Here is a 19,490-nt window from a genome sequence, read left to right on the forward strand (position 1 = left end):
ATTTGCTTTTTTACTAGACTTTTCTTTTTACTAGATCATTTTTTCATTTGTTTAGGAGTCTAGTGGTCCACTTCAGGAAACTCAGTTTTGTAGCAATTTCTCTCAGCCCGAAGGAGCTTACAATTTCTCTCTCTCTCTCTCTCTATGTGTGTGTCTCTCTTTCTTTCTGTCTCTCTCTCTCGCCCTCTGTCACTCTCTGTCTCTCTCTTTTGGAGGTGGGTTTTTTTGCCTCCTGGGGCATCAGTTACCCCATTTTCACCTCTTCTGCTTCCAGAAGCATTCTGCAGGCAAAAATGGCCCGTTTCTTGGCCAAACCCAGGCCATTTTCACCCAGTTTTTTGCCTCATGGGACACCTGTGCACCCTATTTTTCACTTCCCTCAGCTCCAGAATGTCTCTGCAGGCCAAAATTGTTGGCCTTACCTTTCAGTTCATGCTCAGCTGAAGGGTGGGTGGGATAGGCTCGTCGTTCTGTGCAAGCTTCGGCGGGCCGCTTGCAGCCCACGGGCCATAGTTTGAGGACCCATGGTCCATGTGTTTAGCTGTGTTAGCTGGCATTAGACATGATGGGATTGTCCATCATAATAAAACTAGGTAAATTGCCTTAAAAGTTTGTCAGGACTTTATGGTCAACACAATGAGATGCATTTGCAGGATCATCATTTTTGAACCTTTATCGTAGCACTAATTTTTTACCAAGTATTCACTTAAGAATGCTTCCAATTGTTGACAATTAACAGTTGGAACAACTTCCACGCTGCATTCTCTTCAGTATGTTTCTTTTCAAGCTGATTGTTAAGACACTCTTGGAACAAATGGCTGCTTGCTATTTCAAGAGGTCCTTGTAAAGAATTATAGCTACAAGAACTTTTTTCTCTCTCAATGAATTGCCTCTTACATGTATTTCAGCTTTAGCAAGATTCAAAGCAGCCCAGATATAGTCAAATGTTTTCATTTAACTCAGCAGGAAGCAAGATCCAATGCTAACATTTTTCAAAAGCCCATCCAGAAAAGAAAAGAAAAAAAAAAGAATAAAAAAAAAGAAAAGACCAAGCACTAGTTCAAACTGTTGGAAATTTTCATCTTATGTTCAAGGGTGAAATTACATATGAGTTGCCATCCAAAATCACATCTATCGGTTCTCATTCTTTAATCACAGCCTTCTTTTTCTCCCTTATGACAAACAACTCATAATGTGGAAATTGTGCATAATAGGAATATATTCATGACTAAATATTTTGGAGAGGATAGAACTGGGTGTGAATGTTGTCCTAGGAAGCAAAGTCAAGATTATCAAAATTCCAGGAAATTCTCAACATTCAAGAATACTTGGACTCTTCTCTCACCATAGATCCCAAAATAATTTCTGACACTTAAGAAAAAATAAATGGCCTGATTTATCTGGATCAGATGGCAAATTCCTTCTATTCCTTCATAAATATATGAAGAATGATCGCAGGAATTGGGTAGGTCTAGTTCAATGAAAAAAAGGACTAGGTGTGACATGATAGCAGTCTTCCAATATCTCAGGGGCTGCCACAAAGAAGAGAGCTATTCTCCAAAGCACTTGAGGGCAGAAGAAGAAGCAATGGGTGGAAACTAATCAAGGAGAGAAACAACTTAGAACTAAGGAGAAATTTCTTGATAGTTAGAACAATTAATCAGTGGAACAACTTGCCTCCAGAAGTTGTAAATGCTCCAACACTGGAGGCTTTTAAGAAGGGATTGGACAACCATTTTTCTGAGATTGTATAGGGTTTCCTGCCTGAGCAGGGGTTGGACTAAAAGACCTCCAAGGTACCTTCCAATTTCATTATATTCTGTTATTCTTTCCTCCAGAAGAAGACATTTTTTCCAAGCAGAGGGGGAGAAGGTTTTTTCTTTAGGTCAATAGTTGTATTAAGAATTTTGAGAGGGGATACAGACCTTTCATAAAACAGCTACCATCTTCTGCACATAATTCTGGAATACTTTTTAGCCAATAAATCAAAATATGCTTTCTCCTCAGGAGGAAAGCTATGGCAAATCTAGACAGCATACTAAAAAGCAGAGACATCACCCTGCCAACAAAAGTGCATATAGTCATGGCTATGGTTTTCCTAGTTGCAATGTTTGACTGTGAAAGTTAGACCATAAGGAAGCTTGAATGCCAAAGAATTGAAACATTTGAACTATAGTGCTGGAGAAGATTCCTGCGAGTCTCTTGGACTGCAAGGCAATCAAACCAGTCCATCTTAGAGATCAACCCCGACGGCTTTCTAGAAGGCCAGATCCTGAAGATGAACTCAAATACTTTGGCCACCTAATGAGAAGGAAGGACTCCCTGGAGAAGAGCCTAATGCTGGGAACGATTGAGGGCAAAAGAAGAAGGAGACAACAGAAAATGAGGTGGCTGGATGGAGTCACCAAAGCAGTAAGTGTGAGCTTAAATGGAGTCCAGAGGCTGGTAGAGAACAGGAAGGCCTGGAGGAACATTGTCCATGGAGTTGATCAGTCGGACATGTCTTTGCAACTAACAATAACAACAACTTTCTAGCCACTCATGTAGTCATAATTTCTTTTCATAGGGCAGGAAAGGTGCATTTCCAGACAACATTCAGAGTTGCTACTACCAAAGAAACTTGAAACACATCATTTTTATTGCCTGAGAATGCACATGGGGCTTGGTGGAAGTTAAGCTTCCTTATTATAAATAAATCAGATACCAAAGAATATGCTTGTTGTGACACATTGGTACCCTTAAGTACCATTGATTCAAGACTTCAACCAGTGCAGCAATACTAAAATAAAACAATCTAAACCTTAAGCCCCATTCAAACAGACGATGTACATCGAATATATCCAATTATATTATGTATATCTAATTATAGCACACTTTATCTAAGAAGTGAATAAAGTAAACTCCATAATGCAAAATAATACATAGAACATGGGAAGGAAAGCAGGTAGCTACTTTCATTTAAGACTGTTCATCTAGCTCGGCTTTTCCTGACTTGGGAGCCCAAATTTGACCTGTAATGAACAGATGGAGAAAGGGTCCAAGCATCCTGATCATGCCCTTCAGCCCTACATCCTGGATGCATCAAATAAGTGGGCTATGCAGTATTTCTTGAAGCTACTGACACTGAATAATTTACTAGTGAACTGAAAAATAGATTACTAATAAGAGGAGGAGGAAGAGAAGGAAGTTAAGAAAAATTGAACTGTATAGTCCGGGGATCGGCAACCTTAAACACTCAAAGAGCCACAAAGGTCCTAACCAGAAGCCCTCCCATTCAATTCTGAAGCCGTCCAGAAGTCCGTTTCCCCCCACCACAGAGTCTCATCCTAGCGCGGCGTCCTTTTTCCTCTACTGGTCCTAACTGAAAGTCCTATCAATTGTGTAGCCGACTGGTGACAGGGAGCCACAGCAGAGGGATGAAAGAGCCACATGTGGCTCCAGAGCCGCAGCTTGATGATCCCTGGTATAGGCTCACATGCTGGCTTTCAAACACATGACAAAGATCAACAGAGTTCTCTCCTTCTGAGGAGGTAAAAACAAAGCATAGCTCTTATGACTTAAAACATAAATTTATTAAAGACTAAAAAGAGGACAAGGAGATCTTTCTTTTTTCTTGAAGTAGCCATTGGTCGAATGACCAATAACTAAGATCAAATACAGAACTTCAAACACAACACTATGGGGAGATTGGAGAGATGAGTGGGATGTAAGATTCAAGTAATTTAAATAGAAGAATAAAATAATGAGATTTGCACAAAACGATGAACCTCTGATCTAAAATCCAGAGACAGATTCCTTTAATCAATTACCAATCATGTTCAAAATATCAGAATCCATAAAGCAGAAGAGCATTTCTTTAAATAAAAGAACCTGTTTGAAAATCCTTGCCTACAACTTTCTACAACAGAGAGGGGAAACTCCCATGGCTTGCTCCTCCAGGTAGCTTTTCCAGAATAATCTCTGACTGATTTCCATAGATCACAACCTTCAGTTAGGAGCACTTTCTCTTAGCTCCTATTGGCTACCTAGATATTTTTTAGTCGCGGAGAAGTACCTTTTCTTCCTTTTAGTCCATTGAGACTTAGTTCCATTCTCAGCACAGGGTCCACCTCAGGGGTGAAATCCTCTCAGTTTGACCCAGTTCAGCCAAACGATTGGCATTCGTTCTCTGAACCAGTGACAAAAATCCCTAGTGGCCCCGCCCACACCCACCTGGCTGCCCTGTCGCCACTCACCTCTTCTGCCGGCTTGACCCACCCATCCAATCTGAATGTTTCTTCCTCTGTTCACAGCAGAGCTGCTGCAGCCTGTCCCTTTAAGGTAGACCCAGGGAGGGAACCATAAAGGGAACAGCAGCTCTGCTGTGAATAGACTCATACACACATTTTTTTCCTACTGGGTTCTGTGGGCGTGGCTTGGTGGTGGTGGGGGCTTGTGACTGAGGGGACGTGGCCATGAGTGACATTGCATTGGCCACGCCCACTCAGTCACAGAACCCCATCGCCGAGCCACGCCCACAGAACCGGTAGTAAAAAAATTGAATTTCACCACTGGTCCACCTCTATTTATCTAAAGCTTCTGTCTCTGAGGAAGAGGAGAACAAACTTGGGAAATCTGACTGCTTCCTTTATATACAGCAGGAGTGTCAAACTCATTTTCATTGAGGGCCGCATCAGGGTTGTGTTTGACCTCGGGGGGATGGGATGGGCGTGTGATGACCTGCAACCCTCTGCCAGTGAAACAGAGCTCAGGGGGCTGGGGCGCATATGGTCCTCCTGAGCTCCGTTTTCACTGACAGAAGCACTTCAGGCTGAATCTTCACGGTTTCTATGGTGGCCCCCCAGGCCAGATCTAAGCACACTGTGGGCCGAATCCGGCCCCCGGGCCATGAGTTTCACACCACTGATAAACAGCATTCAGTACCTGCTGATTTTGGTCATCTGAGCTTAATCTACTAATGACTAAAAGATGGACAAATCCCATAGTAGAGAATAAATATAAGTTCTCCCAGAATTAATGAAAGATAGGTACAAATTGGCGGGCAATTAGAGATCAATAATTACATTAATTACAAAACAAAGAAAAAGAAATATTAACTTTATCTAAAAAACAGCATGTCTTTGGTGGGAACTTTTCAAGTATCAGACTGCCCCAAAGTCATTAACTAATTAAAATCACAGGCTTGTTTCAATTCAATTATACTGAAAGAACAACAAATAATATAATTAATATGTTGTCACTGGTCATGCTGTCTGGCAAGATAATTTTCTCCTGAACAGTAGGAAGATGAATAATGTGAAATAATTGGAACATACAACTATGGAATGGATGATGCCAGGTATATGTATTTTAAGTGTCTCTCTAACAAACTTTGTGCCAGCCTTAGTGGTTTTAGACTCGCCAACGTACATAGGGAGAGAATTCTTAGGGTCATTTCAGGAAGCACAGGAGAGATGCATGTTTCTCTGTAGAGGGTTTTGCATTGCTTGAATTATGGCCAGTGGTGGATTTCAGCCAGTTTGCACCACTTTAGGAGAACCGGTTGTTACGTTTCTGAGCAGTTTAGTGAACTGGTTGTTGGAAGGAATCATTAGGGCAGAGAACCGGTTGTCAAAATATTTGAATCCCACCACTGATTATGATTGTATCTTTCAGTGACGTGCGGTGAGGTTTATGGCTGGTGACATCATCAGCACGAGCCGCGGTCCCCTTCATGTTGATTCAGGAAGGCGGAGAATGGGACCACGTGTGCAGGAGGCTGAAGCTGCCTCAGCCTCCTGCACACGTGGTCCCATTCCCCTCCTTCCTGACTCCTGAGTCAATATGAAGGGGACCACGGAGCGCGCTCTGCGGGACCGCAGCTCACGGTCCCCTTCATGTTGACTCAGGAAGGCGGGGAATGGGATCACGTGTGCAGGAGGGAGGCTGAGGCTAGAGGAGCCTCCTGCACATGTGGTCCCATTCCCAGACCACGTGTGCAGAAGGCTCCTCAGCGCCTTTTCCCTTTTCCCTTTTTTTTATTTTCATGATGAGAGCGGTGAGGCTCTGCCTCCCCTGACCACACATCCCTGGTATCTTTAGGAAGTTAATCAAGGATGAAATTCAGCAGGTTCTGACAGGTTCTGGAGAACTGGTAGCAGAAATTTTGAGTAGTTAGGAGAACCGGCAAATACCACCTCTGGCTGGCCCCGAGTTAAGTGGGAATGGAGATTTTGCAGTATCCTTCCCCTGCCATGCCCACCAAGCCACGCTCATTGAACCAGTAGTAAAAAAAATGAATTTCACTACTGAAGTTGAATCAAGATCACGTGAAGTGTTAATACCACTTTATAATGCCTTGGTAAGGCCACACTTGGAATACTGCATTCAGTTCTGGTCGCCACGATGTAAAAAAGATGTGGAGACTCTAGAAATAGTGCAGAGAAGAGCAACAAAGATGATTAGGGGACTGGAGACTAAAACATATGAAGAACGGTTGCAGGAACTGGGTATGTCTAGCTTAAGAGAAAGAAGGACTAGGGGAGACATGATAGCATTGTTCCAATATCTCAGAGGTTGCCACAAAGAAGAGGGAGTCAAACTATTCTCCAAAGCACCTGAGGGTAGAACAAGAAGCAATGTGTGGAAACTAATCAAGGAGAGAAGCAACTTAGAACTGAGGAGAAATTTCCTGACAGTGAGAACAATTAATCAGTAGAACAGCTTGCCTCCAGAAGTTGTGAATGCCCCAACATTGGAAGTGTTTAAGAAGATGTTGGATAGCCATCTGTCTGAAACGGTATAGGGTTTCCTGCCTAGGCAGGGGGTTGGACTAGAAGACCTCCAAGGTCCCTTCCAGCTCTACTATTGTATTGTATTGTATTGTATTGTATTGTATTGTATTGTATTGTATTGTATTGTATTGTATTGTATTGTATTGAAGTTAATCCAAACCTATTTATTTATTAAATTTAACTAGCCCCCCCTCACATAAATGCAGCTCACAACAGTTAAAATCAAGAACTAAAAATATAGTTATAAAAACAGTAGTTATGCAATCATATTGGAATCATAATTAAAAATTCAATTGAACACAAAACATAAACAGCAGATGAAGAACAATTTTCCACTGTGTATCTTTCCTTAAAAAGACATACGCTAGGTGGACTTGACACCTGTGATTCCTGCTATAGATCAGCTGGAAGCAAAACTGCCACATTCAGGTTTAGTAGCAGAATCCCTTTCAATATCCAACTGTAAATCTAGAATAAATACTGTTTCTGGAATAATAAATCCTTTGGAATTATCTTCCAAGTGGATATGATCATTAGTTCTTGTTCATTTGACTTGAATCTATTAGGATTTTCAAATCCTAATATTCTTCATAAAAAAGGAGTCCCTGTGGATTTTACTCCACTAGTCGTCACCAATTATAGGGATTGTGCTCATCTCAATTTTAAGGCCATTAAGCCAGCACTGACATTTCTGCAGTCATGTGGCCAGCATGACGTCACAGAGCAGTGTTACCTTCCCACCAAAGTGGTACCTATTTATCTACTTGCATTCGCATGCTTTCGAATTGGTAGCTTTACAGGAGCTGAGGCTAGGATGGGAGCTCACCCCAATGTGTGGTGCTTGGGTCTCGAACCTGGGCTGCTGGCTTTCCATCCAACAAGCCCAATGTCTTAATCACTGAGCCACCGCATCATCAACGTTCTTAATAGTATTTCATTTTAAGATGGAGCTAGAATTAAATTAGCTGAAATTATTTTCATTGAAATCATTAGTCAGGTGTTAGATCAATTGTTTCCAATGAGAACCAAGTTCAATCAATTTAATTTTGATCTAACTGAATATGGCTACTTGATTTCTTAAGGGATCTTGGCGGGGTATAATCGGTGAGTTTTTCAATGAAGTTGAATAAAATGGCATCTAGTTAATGAAGGTGTTTATCAGGCCAGAGCCCAAATATGACACCATGAAATCCAAATGAGACTAGATCTTTATTTGCTTACACCTAATATATAGAACCTCATCAGATTAAAGCTGTCACCTTCTAACCAAATAGATATACCAGGAGTGTCAAACTCACAGCCCGCGGGCCAGATGCATCATGCGCTGGCCACCCCACCTCCATTTTAGCGAAGGGGAGGGGAAGTTGTGATATGGCATGTGATGATGAGTCGTTGCAAGTTTGACACCCCTGAGATATACTCTGAGATATTTTAGGATGGTTTTTCCAGTTGCAATGTATGGCTGTGAAAGTTGGACCACGAGAAAGGCTGAGCGCCAAAGAATTGAGGCCTTTGAACTCTGGTGCTGGAGAAAACTCCTGCAATACCCTTGGATTGCAAGGCAATCAAACTGGTCAGTCCTAGAGGAGATCAACCCTGACTGCTCTTTAGAAGGCCAGATCCTGAAGATGAAACTCAAATACTTTGGCCACCTAATGAGAAGGAAGGACTCACTGGAGAAGAGCTAATGCTGGGAAAGATGGATTGCAAAAGAAGAAGGGGACGACAGAGAATGAGATGGCTGGATGGAGTCACCGAAGCAGTCGGCATGAGCTTAAATGGACTCCAGAGGATGGTAGAGAACAGGAAGGCCTGAAGGAACGTTGTCCATGGGGTCGCAATGAGTCGGACACGACTTTGCAACTAACAATAACAAATCCTGAACCTCATCCCCCTTTCCCATTCAGTAAAGATTGGGCAATCTCTTGTTTTGGGCTTGTCTTTAGAATATGCTGCCTTTCTAGGAAAGCACAATGCTCTTGCCAGAATCCCCCCCCCTCTCCATGTGCACATTTCATTACGCTGCTACAGTTAATTATAGTTCTTTTGTGTATTATTTTAGAATTAATTGTATTTAACACTGAACTGCAGTGCTGACATATAGTTAGGCTGCAAATGCAAATTTGATTATTTCAAAGGTACTATGAAAACAGGTAGCATCTGTCTTTTCCTACCAAGTACATTTGTGAAAGTGTTATCTTCCTATGCTAATGATTTTGGTTTGTGGTAAGTAAAGGAATTAAGTTATTTTAAATAATGAAGTTTTGTGCTACATTGAAAAAACAATTCTCTTTAAGTGAAATCGCATAAACACTACAGTGCTGGAGAAAGTTCTAAATGCAAATTTCAATTACAGATTATAACATGCTTTGAAGTAAATGCACATTATTTCTCTAGAAGATTAACAGTAAGCAACTGAACTCACTGAATGTAATGTAGTTTATTATTGGGGTGTATAAATCAGGTCCTATACATTTTAAATGGTGGATTTGATTTGGATCACTAATCTGCTCTGATTTATCCATTTAATCCATTTAGAAAATTGAGACTGAGACTTTGAATTGATTTGATATCATGAATCAATTTACAGAAATGGGGTTTTGAGAATATGCATGGTTAAATATAGGGACGTGGTGGCTCAGTGGCTAAGACGCTGAGCTTGTCAGTCAGAAAGGTCAGCAGTTCAGTGGTTCGAATCCTTAGCACAGCATAACGGAGTGAGCACCCATTACTTTTATTCATCTGGGACCATTTGAACCATCTGTCTCCCATTGACCATCTTTGCCTCTTCCTACCATTTGCGCCACTTGGATATCTCTCACTTCCCCCCCCCTTCCTCTGGAGTTACCATCTTGACATTATTACCATCCAAACATTATTTACCATCTATCTATCATCTACTACTTACCATCTTCCGCTGAAGTTACCATCCAGACATTTTTACCATCACTTAACATCTAAACTTTAAGACTCTGGTCCTCATTGAGACCCAGCCCTGCCGGCTATTACCTATCAACTTTGTTTTATCAACACCTTACCCTACTGGGTCTTTCACTATTCAATCAATTTATTCGAGGTTAGACCTGCTCCACCTGCGAGAAGCCCCTCTCTCGCAGGTTTGGCCCCGGGCCCTTTCAAGGTCCAGCCTTGATGACGGGTTTGTGAACCCCGAGAGGTGGAAGAAAAGGAAGCTGAGGGGCTTTTTATCAAAATGTTTTATTGTGTTTTTAGGGGGTTCTAGGAAAGGGAGGGGGGATAACCAGGCCAGGAGGGAAGCCAACGCCAGACGAACAGGTGAGTCTACGAAGGAAGTGAGCGGGGTGAGGGGGGAGAGGGAACAAGTAATTCCAGTAGAGGGTTGTTTTATTACAACGGTCGCGGGGAGGGGGGGATGCGAGGACAAGAAAAGATCGCAAGGTCGGTTGGGAGACCGTGGCTGCTGGCTACGCCCGGTCGCTTGTACCAAACCCCGCAGCCTAGGTGGTCGGGAACTACAGAGCCAGGGCCTTAGGCTGATGCTCTGCAATGCAAGGTCTGTGACCAACAAGGCCCCCCTCATTAACGAGTTGATCTCGGAGGGGGAGCTAGACCTTGGAGGGATAACGGAAACCTGGTTGGGCCACGAGGGTGGTTTACCCCTCGTGGAAATGTGCCCACCGGGTTTCCGTGCATTCCATCAGCCTCGGGCCCTCGGTAAGGGTGGTGGGGTGGCGGTAGTTATACGGGACCGTCTAGAGCCGAGGGAGTTCACTGTTCCTCAGATACCCGGGTGTGAGTCGCTGGGTATGAAATGGGGCCCAGGGAGGCAGTGGGGTCTGCTGATTGTATACTTGGCTCCTCGCTATACGTCAGCGGCCCTGCCCGAGCTCCTCGAGCTGGTCTCGGAGACGGCGGTTGAGATTCCCAGACTCTTGGTTATGGGGGATTTCAACCTGCCGTCGACGGGAGCAGCGTCTGAGGTGGCTCGGGAGTTCATGGCTTCCATGACAGCCATGGGCCTGACCCAACTAATTCAGGGCCCCACACATGAAGGCGGCCACACACTGGACCTTATCTTTGTATCTGAACAGTGGACGAGTGATCTGGGAATAGGGGATTTAGAGATTATGCCCCTGTCATGGTCAGATCACTCATATCTCCGGCTCGACTTCCCTGGCGCTACCCTCCACCGCGAGGAGGCGGAACCAGTATGTTCAAGCTGGTACCGCCCCAAGCACTTGATGGAACTGGATAGGTTCCAGGCGGAGCTTGGGCCGTTACCTGTAGCCCTAACCCGCGCTCGGTCGGAGGACCTAGTCGACGCCTGGAATAGGGCGACGGCGGGGGCCTTAGACCGGGTCGCGCCTCTGCGACCTCTCCTGCGGCAGCGAGCCACCCGGGCCCCTTGGTATACCGAGGAGCTCAGGGTGATGAAGCGCCATAGGAGACGTCTAGAGAGCAGGTGGAGGTCCTCACGCTCCGAATCTGACCGAACACAGGTAAGAGCCTTTTTACGGACTTACCTTGTGGCATTGAAAGCGGCCAAACGTAGGCATTGTGCCGCTCTCATTGCGTCTGCGGATAACCGCCCTGCCGCCCTGTTTAGGGTGACCCGCTCTCTCCTGTTGCAGGAGACGCGGGAGGCGCCCTTGCAGGGAAGAGCAGAGGAGTTTGGAGAATATCTGCAAGACAAAGTCGCTCAGATCCGGAGCGGATGGGCCCCCCCCAGTGGTCCGGACGAGCCGACATCAGTGAGTCTTGTGAGTCCACTCTGGGAGGAGTTTGACTCTGTTGCCCCCGAGGATTTAGACGGGTTACGGGGACGGCTACGACCCACCACATGTTCAATGGACCCGTGCCCCTCCTGGTTGGTACTGGCATCCTGGGAGGTGACGCGAAGCTGGCTTCTGGGCCTGGTGAACGCCTCGTTGGGTGAGGGCTTCTTACCGGCTGCCTTGAAAGAGGCGGTGGTGAAGCCCCTGCTCAAGAGGCCTTCACTTGACCCAATGGAGCTAGCTAATTATCGTCCAGTCTCCAACCTTCCCTTTTTAGCGAAGGTTGTTGAGAATGTGGTGGCGCAGCAATTTCCACGGCACCTCGACGAATCCGTATATCTAGACCCACGCCAGTCCGGCTTCCGACCCGGGCACAGCACCGAGACAGCCTTGGTCGCGTTGGTGGATGATCTCTGGAGGGCCAGAGATAGAGGTTGTTCCTCTATCCTGGTCCTATTAGATCTCTCAGCGGCTTTTGATACCATCGACCATGGTATCCTATTGCGCCGGCTGGAGGGGATGGGAGTCGGAGGCACCGTTTTACGGTGGTTCGGCTCCTACCTCTCCGGCCGGATGCAATATGTGTTGACTGGGGGGCAGAGGTCGACCCCGAGGCCACTCTCTTGTGGGGTGCCGCAGGGGTCGGTCCTCTCGCCCCTTTTGTTCAACGCATATGTGAAGCCGCTGGGTGAGATCATCCGTGGCTTTGGGGTTGAGTACCATCTGTACGCTGATGATACGCAGCTGTACATTTCAACCCCAAGCCACCCCAACGAGGCTGTCGAAGTGATGTCCCGGTGTTTGGAAGCCGTCGGGGTCTGGATGGGGGACAACAGACTCAAACTCAACCCCTCCAAGACTGAGTGGCTGTGGCTACCGGCACCTCGGTTCAGCCAGTTAATTCCATCACTGGCCATAGGGGGCGAGCAATTGCCCCCTGTGGAACGGGCGCGCAATTTGGGCGTCCTCCTAGATGCCCGGCTGTCAATGGATGATCATGTGGCGGCCGTGGCAAGGGGGGCGTTCCACCAGGTTCGCCTGGTGCGCCAATTGCGCCCCCTTCTGGACCGCGATGCCCTACGCACAGTCACTCATGCGCTGGTGACGTCTCGCCTGGACTACTGTAACGCTCTCTACATGGGGCTTCCCTTGGGTCGCGCCCGAAGACTGCAGCTAGTCCAGAACGCAGCCGCGCGGGTAGTCATGGGGAGTACTAGGTACTCCCACGTAACACCTCTCCTGCGCGAGCTGCACTGGCTACCTGTGGTCTTTCGGGTGCGGTTCAAGGTTCTGATTACCATCTTTAAAGCGCTCCATGGCATAGGGCCTAGTTACCTGCGGGATCGCATCCTCCCGCACACATCCCTGCGGCCAATCCGCTCTCACAGGGAGGGCCTTCTCCTGGTGCCGTCCACGAGGCAATGCCAACGGGCGACACCGAGGAGTAGGGCCTTCTCTGTGATGGGCCCAACCCTCTGGAATGACCTCCCCCCCGACATTAGAACCACTACTGACCTCCGCTCCTTCCGACAGAAACTGAAGACACACCTGTTCCGACTGGCTGGTTTGGCATAATTTACAACGTCTGCCCCCCTGGCATATACTTTTTACGGGTTTTTAGAGGGATAGTGCATAAATTGTATGATATTTTAAATTCTTATATTGTTTATTTATTAGCTGTACAGTTTTGGCCTATTTTATCCTCCTCCTATGCATACATGTATTTTATTTGGTGTTTTTTAATATGGACTGTACACCGCCCCGAGTCCCTTTCGGGAGAGGGGGCGGTATATAAGTGCTAATAAATGAAATGTAATGAAATGAAACTTGTCCCAGCTTCTGCCAACCTAGCAGTTCAAAAGCATGTAAAAATGCAAGTAGAAAAAATAGGGACCACCTTTGGTGGGAAGGTAACAGCGTTCCATGTGCCTTTGGCATTTAATCATGCTGGCCACATGACCATGGAGACATCTTCAGACAGCGCTGGCTCTTCGGCTTTGAAATGGAGATGAGCACTAGAGTCGGGAACGACTAGGACATATGTGCGAAGGGAAACTTTACTGTATCTTTACCTTATGGTTAAATATGGTTAAAACAATGGAGAAACCTAAATTTTGATTTGAGAATTTGTTGTCACTTTTCAGTTGGGCACAAAGATTTGACAGAATCAGCTTCAAGTCAAATTTCTTTTGGGTTTTGTAAAAACCTCTTATTTGTATCTTTAGTAAGCCACCTTTCTAAATGAATAATATCCCAGATTTTTCTCTCCCCATCTTAATGAAATACTTGAAAATGGCGTCAATCCACAGCCCATATTCTGTGCTCTGTAACTTTGTAATTTTTATAATTACTTACCACACAATGAGCGGTGTCTGTCATAAATTAATAATGCAACTTGTGCAAGGGGTTTATGGAAAACGGAATACAGATTGGCCAAGATTTTCCTATCCAACACTGAAAATCATCTTATCTTATCTTATCTTATCTTATCTTATCTTATCTTATCTTATCTTATCTTATCTTATCTTATCTTATCTTATCTATCTATCTTTTTGTTATTTATTATTATTATTATTATTATTATTATTATTATTATTATTATTATTATTATTATTATTATTTTTTTTTAATTTATAAAAAGGATGTATGTATGTATGTACTGTATGTATGTATGCATGTATGTATGCATGCATGCAGGTATGTATGTATGTTCCAGCATAACTCTGGAAAGCTTTGACCAATTTCAACCAAATCTGGTACACAGATGACTTACTCTCTGCAGAAAAATACTGTGGGGGTAAGATACCCCTAACATCCCTCAGGGTGTGTGTTCTGTTAAGATGCAGCCTGTTGTGCCTTTCAATGGCTTCTATTGTACTACCATAAAATGGATTCTACTGTACAGTGCAGTGGAGTTGTCATGGTAATGCTTCACAGTACTCCACAAGGGAGCTCCCTCTGGTAAGGGGAAAAATCCAACATTAGCAATTATTTTTGGTCCGGACATTTCCCAACTATAAATAAATACCCGGGCAATGAGGGACTATCAGCTAGTCCTACATAAAAGCAAGCTCTGAAAACTTGATAAGAAATTCTTATCCTATTAGCACAGAAACTGCTATTTTGGACCAATGGCAACTTTTATGTGCTTCAAAAATAACCATACAATACATTAACTTACCAGGAGATGACTAAGGCATGAGGTACCATAGGTAGAGCCTCCAGTCCCAAAATGGGCATCGCTGATAAACAAGGTGAACCTGTGTTTATCCTCTAATACGGATAGAGGATTAGGATTCTGAGAATTGTGGTCTGAATCCATCTGGGAATTGGGAATATCAAGAGAGCAATGGAATTTTTCTCCCCAATTCAGTTCACCACTGGTGGTATGAGATTATGTATAAGAGCCACAGTGGCGCAGTGGTTAGAGTGCAGTACTTCAGGCTACTTCTGCCTGTCCATTCCCTGCAATTTTGGCAGTTCAAATCTCGCTAGGCTCAAGGTTGACTCAACTTTCCATCCTTCCGAGGACCCAAATTGTTGGGGGGACAATAGGCTGACTCTGTAAACCGATTAGAGTGGGCTGTAAAGCACTGTAAAGTGGTATATGTCTAAGTGCTATTGCTATTCTCTGACAGTACTTGAGTACTGACCAATAAGAGCTAATCAATTATGGATGGAATAGGCAGAGGATTCTGAAGTCAAAATGAAGAATAAAAGTGGGCACAGATAGAGGATTCATCCAGGATTTACACAAATAGTTTGCACCTCTCCATCAGGCGCCTTGTCCCCTAATTTAAGGGGACAAAATTTATAAATTTACTTATTTATAAGTAAATAAAAATCAGATTAATAGAATGTTTATATGCTACAGAGTAAAGCAATAGGATCTAGCATTATACACATTTCCTGGAATGTCTTTAGACTTCACAAAGATCTTATTGGGGTGGTAGAAAGAAAACTAGATTCATTCCTTCCTTCCTTCCTTCCTTCCTTCCTTCCTTCCTTCCTTCCTTCCTTCCTTCCTTCCTTCCTTCCTTCTTATAATAGCTATTTTCTGAGTGTGCTCTTATCCCCCCAAAATATTGTTTCCTCCTGGCATATGCACAAGCTATACAGGAAAGATAATACTGACTATTCAAAGAATCTAACAATCAAAAGTACTGCCTTTTCTACCTCCCCTAATGTTTAGCAATTGGCCTGCGTAGCTGGCAATAAAAACAACAACTGGTACCATCTTTCTCAGTAGTTAGTCCCATATATGAACTCTGGAAGATGTAGTGGTGATGGCATTCTTCTTGTGGTGCAGAAATCCCACAGCCAACAATAAAACTCTCATTTCAGTGACCGTGTATGCAAAAATGGGAGGGGAAAATGGGTGGGAGGAAATAGAAGTGGAAGGGGATTGAAATCTAAATTAACCCTGGGGAGAAAAAACCCAGGTGCCATTTTTGTATTGTGTTCAAATGAGATGCAGCTGCTTCACTGAAAATGTGAAAGCAGGAAGAAGAGTTCTATAATTAGGCTCCCCCAAAGAGGCTGGAAAGCGGTAAGTGCGCACCTGACACTAAGCAGGGAAAGATAAACTCACCCAGCTGTCAGCCAAGTAACTGAAGGCAGAGCGTTGCTATTTGGAGAAACAATGGGAAATGCTTAGGAAGCTGCAATTAGCATGTATACAGCAAATGAATGGAGCCTGATGGCATTTCCTGGTAAGAGCTTGATAGTTCTAAGGTGAAGCGGAAGGAGAAAAGGTCCCTAGAAGATGGAGATCTTAGCTGATCAGAAGACCGTGGTCCTAGAAATCCTGCATTGAAAGGATCACATTACGGTTACAAGTCCACATTTATTAGGGTTTATGATCAGATCTGATATCGACAAAACCTTTAGCTTTAGCATTCAGATCTTGTATTAGGCTATGGAAAATTCTATACCCTACAATGGACATCTCTGCATTTGCAGAGCGGCAGAGGTGGAAGATCTGGCTCACATCCTATTTGATTGCTGCCTGTATAAGATAGAGAGAGACAGGTACTGTGGTCTATATAGCAGACGAATGACCCAATGAGATCCCCATATCAAACAACTTACCTTGTGTGTGGGCAGAATCTGAAAATAACATTCAACACAGCACAGTACTCAGTGGTGGATTCCTACCGGTTTGGACCGGTTCAGCTGAACTGATAGTAGCTTTGTGGCCTGGGTCGCTGGAACCGGCAGCCACCCAGGCCTGCCACGCCCCCCAAACTGGTTCTCCCATCAGTGTCATAGGCGCTGCCATCTTGTTTTTGGCTTCTATACATGCGCACAGCAATTTTTGTTGTACTGTGCATGCGCCCGCAGTGTGCAAAGCGCGCACATGGCGTGTCCCTGAGCGAACCAACAGTAGCGGCTTCCAGAACCCACCACTGACAGTACTTAAGAAAATGGTTCAGTTGAGATCTGCATCTGTGGGACTGACTGGGGTAGATTGTAAGGGTGACACCGAAATATAATTTTATCATATTTTATCTATATCTGTGATGGCACTTTGATATGGCCCGAGGGTTAATCAATCAATCAATAAAACATAATATCCTAATTATTTTCCAAAGTTATTTGAAAGTTGTATATGCTTTCTTCAATTTTGTTGGCTCTTTGGAGAAACAGGGAAATGTGCACTTCCAATAAATTATTTTGTATATTCCTAACATTTGTCCCCAGCCTGCCTTTTGCAAAGATAGTCCATTTCTTTATTCTCGGTAGCCAGCTTATTCATCAGATCTCAGAGCTAGAAGAGACATCAAAGGTTATGTCACCTCTCTACTTCCCAGTGCAAGTAATCTGCTGATGCAACATCTTTCATTGTCTCTGCTTAAAAAATTGCCAAGGGAGAGACCCCTTCTGAATGACTTGTTTTCATGCAATAGGGACAACTGTACATTTTAGTGGAAATCCATTTCCTCATAATTAGAATCCACTGGCTTAAGGGTTATTCTTCAAATAGCACTGGATAACTTGTGACCCTCAACTGGTCAATATTATGTTCTGATTTATATGTACTAAGGCAGGGGTGTCCAAACTTGGGAACTTTAAGACTTGTGGACTTCAACTCCCAGAATTCCCCAGCCAGCATGGGAAGTTGAAGTCCACAAGTCTTAAAGTTCCCAAGTTTGGACACCCCTGTACTAAGGAATTTACATAAAGTAAAAGACAAATCTAAAGCAAAAGTAAGGGGAAAAAAGGAGCAAAAAAAGCGGGGGGGGGGGGGGAAGCAAAGTTAGGTCTATGGAGATTCTCAGTCATCCAGGTCGTGGTTGTCGCAAAGGTGCTTTTTCAAAAGAAAACTGGACTTTCTGGGGATTTTTTTCCTTTGAAGACATTTAACTTCTCATCCAAGAAGCTGGTTAAACTTCATGGATGAGAAGCAAAACGTCTTCAAAGAAAAAAGAAAGTTCAGTTGCCTCTTGAAAAAGCACCTGTGGAACAACAAATGTTGCGAAATACAATACTTTCAGACCTCTTCAATAGGGAGTTAGAATCTTATAATTCTGTCTCCCTTAGACAGGGGTGTTTCACATGCTTTCAGGAAAAACTCTAGCTAAGATTCTGCCCAGTTCAGAGAACCCACAAATCCCATTTCTGGATGGCCTTCCCCCCCTGCCCCACCCCTCCCAAGAGCCCCCATGCAGCCTGTTTGGGATGCCAGGTATAGTACAGGGCCCATGTGGAGGCTCGGGGACAGCGAAAAATGAGCCTCCTGGAAGTTCCGGGAGGCCAGAAATAAGCCCATTTCCGGCCTCCGGAGGACCTCCAGAGCCCGGGAGAGGCAGTTTTTGCCCACCTGGAGGCTCCAGGAAAGCCTCCAGAGCTCAGGAGGCCGACTAGGCCACCATGGCCACGCCCACAAAGCAACGAGGCAGAGAACCCATTGCTAAATTTTTTGAAGCCCACCCCTGCCCTCAGATGTTATGCAACTCATTTAATACACATCTTTCTTGGTCCTCAAATCCATAAATTATCATATTTCATCAAAGGGCTCATATATGGTTCCCAATTTTTCAGAATTTTTTTTTCTTGATCATGCAGGTCAGTCTTGCCCTATCATCAAATTCTGACATTACCACAATCCATTCCTCCAGTATCAAACTTTTCCATCCCTGGCTATACAGTAGTCTTGCTGCAATTACCATTTAAAATTCAATCTGCCTTGAGTCTTTCCTAATTCATTTTCCAAATAACTTCATTTTTTGCAGCCTGTTGAGCCCCTGTTCTCTCTGTTAATATTCATGAACAAACTCAATTCGAAACCCATGGGTTGTTTTTTTTTTAATAGAATTTAAGTGTAATAGAATTTTACCATACCTATTTTAAAATAATTAAAGAAAATCTCAAAACAAGGCAGAATATTCAGTTTCCATAGCTTTAAAAAGTTCATTTTCATCAGCAAAAATATTGCATACCATTATTGCAGAGGATTTTCTAAATTGTGATTTGCAATACAAAGTCATTTTTTAAATACTCAGATTTCATAAAGTTAGCACTTCACTTCTCTCTAAAAAGACTAAAGGTAAGAGAAAAACAATTAAAAACATTTCAAGAGTGGTTTACACAAGAAAGACCCTGAATCATTAATTACTCAAATGACCTGGGTCTTATTTATTTATTCCATTTGTGAGGCAGGCCACTTGATGACAATAAAATGTAACCATAATTAATGCTAAACAAGCTTAGCAAATTGTACACATGCAGTCAGAAGGATTTTAACTAGCTTAGTTAAGCTAATCGAGTGACCTTGTCTTATCTCTGGGTATGAATTACATCCTGTGGTACCTTGATAGTCAACTGCTTGGTACAGTGGTACCTTGGCACTCAACTGCTTTGAAACTGAACATATTTTGAAGTGAAAATTTTGTCCAGGTACTCATTGTTTGTTTGGTACACAACTCACAAGCTAGAACTTACCAGTGTTGCTTGCCTTGTG

Source organism: Natrix helvetica (genome assembly GCF_964273705.1).
Source record: "Natrix helvetica genome assembly, chromosome: 4".
Classification (NCBI taxonomy): domain Eukaryota; kingdom Metazoa; phylum Chordata; class Lepidosauria; order Squamata; family Natricidae; genus Natrix; species Natrix helvetica.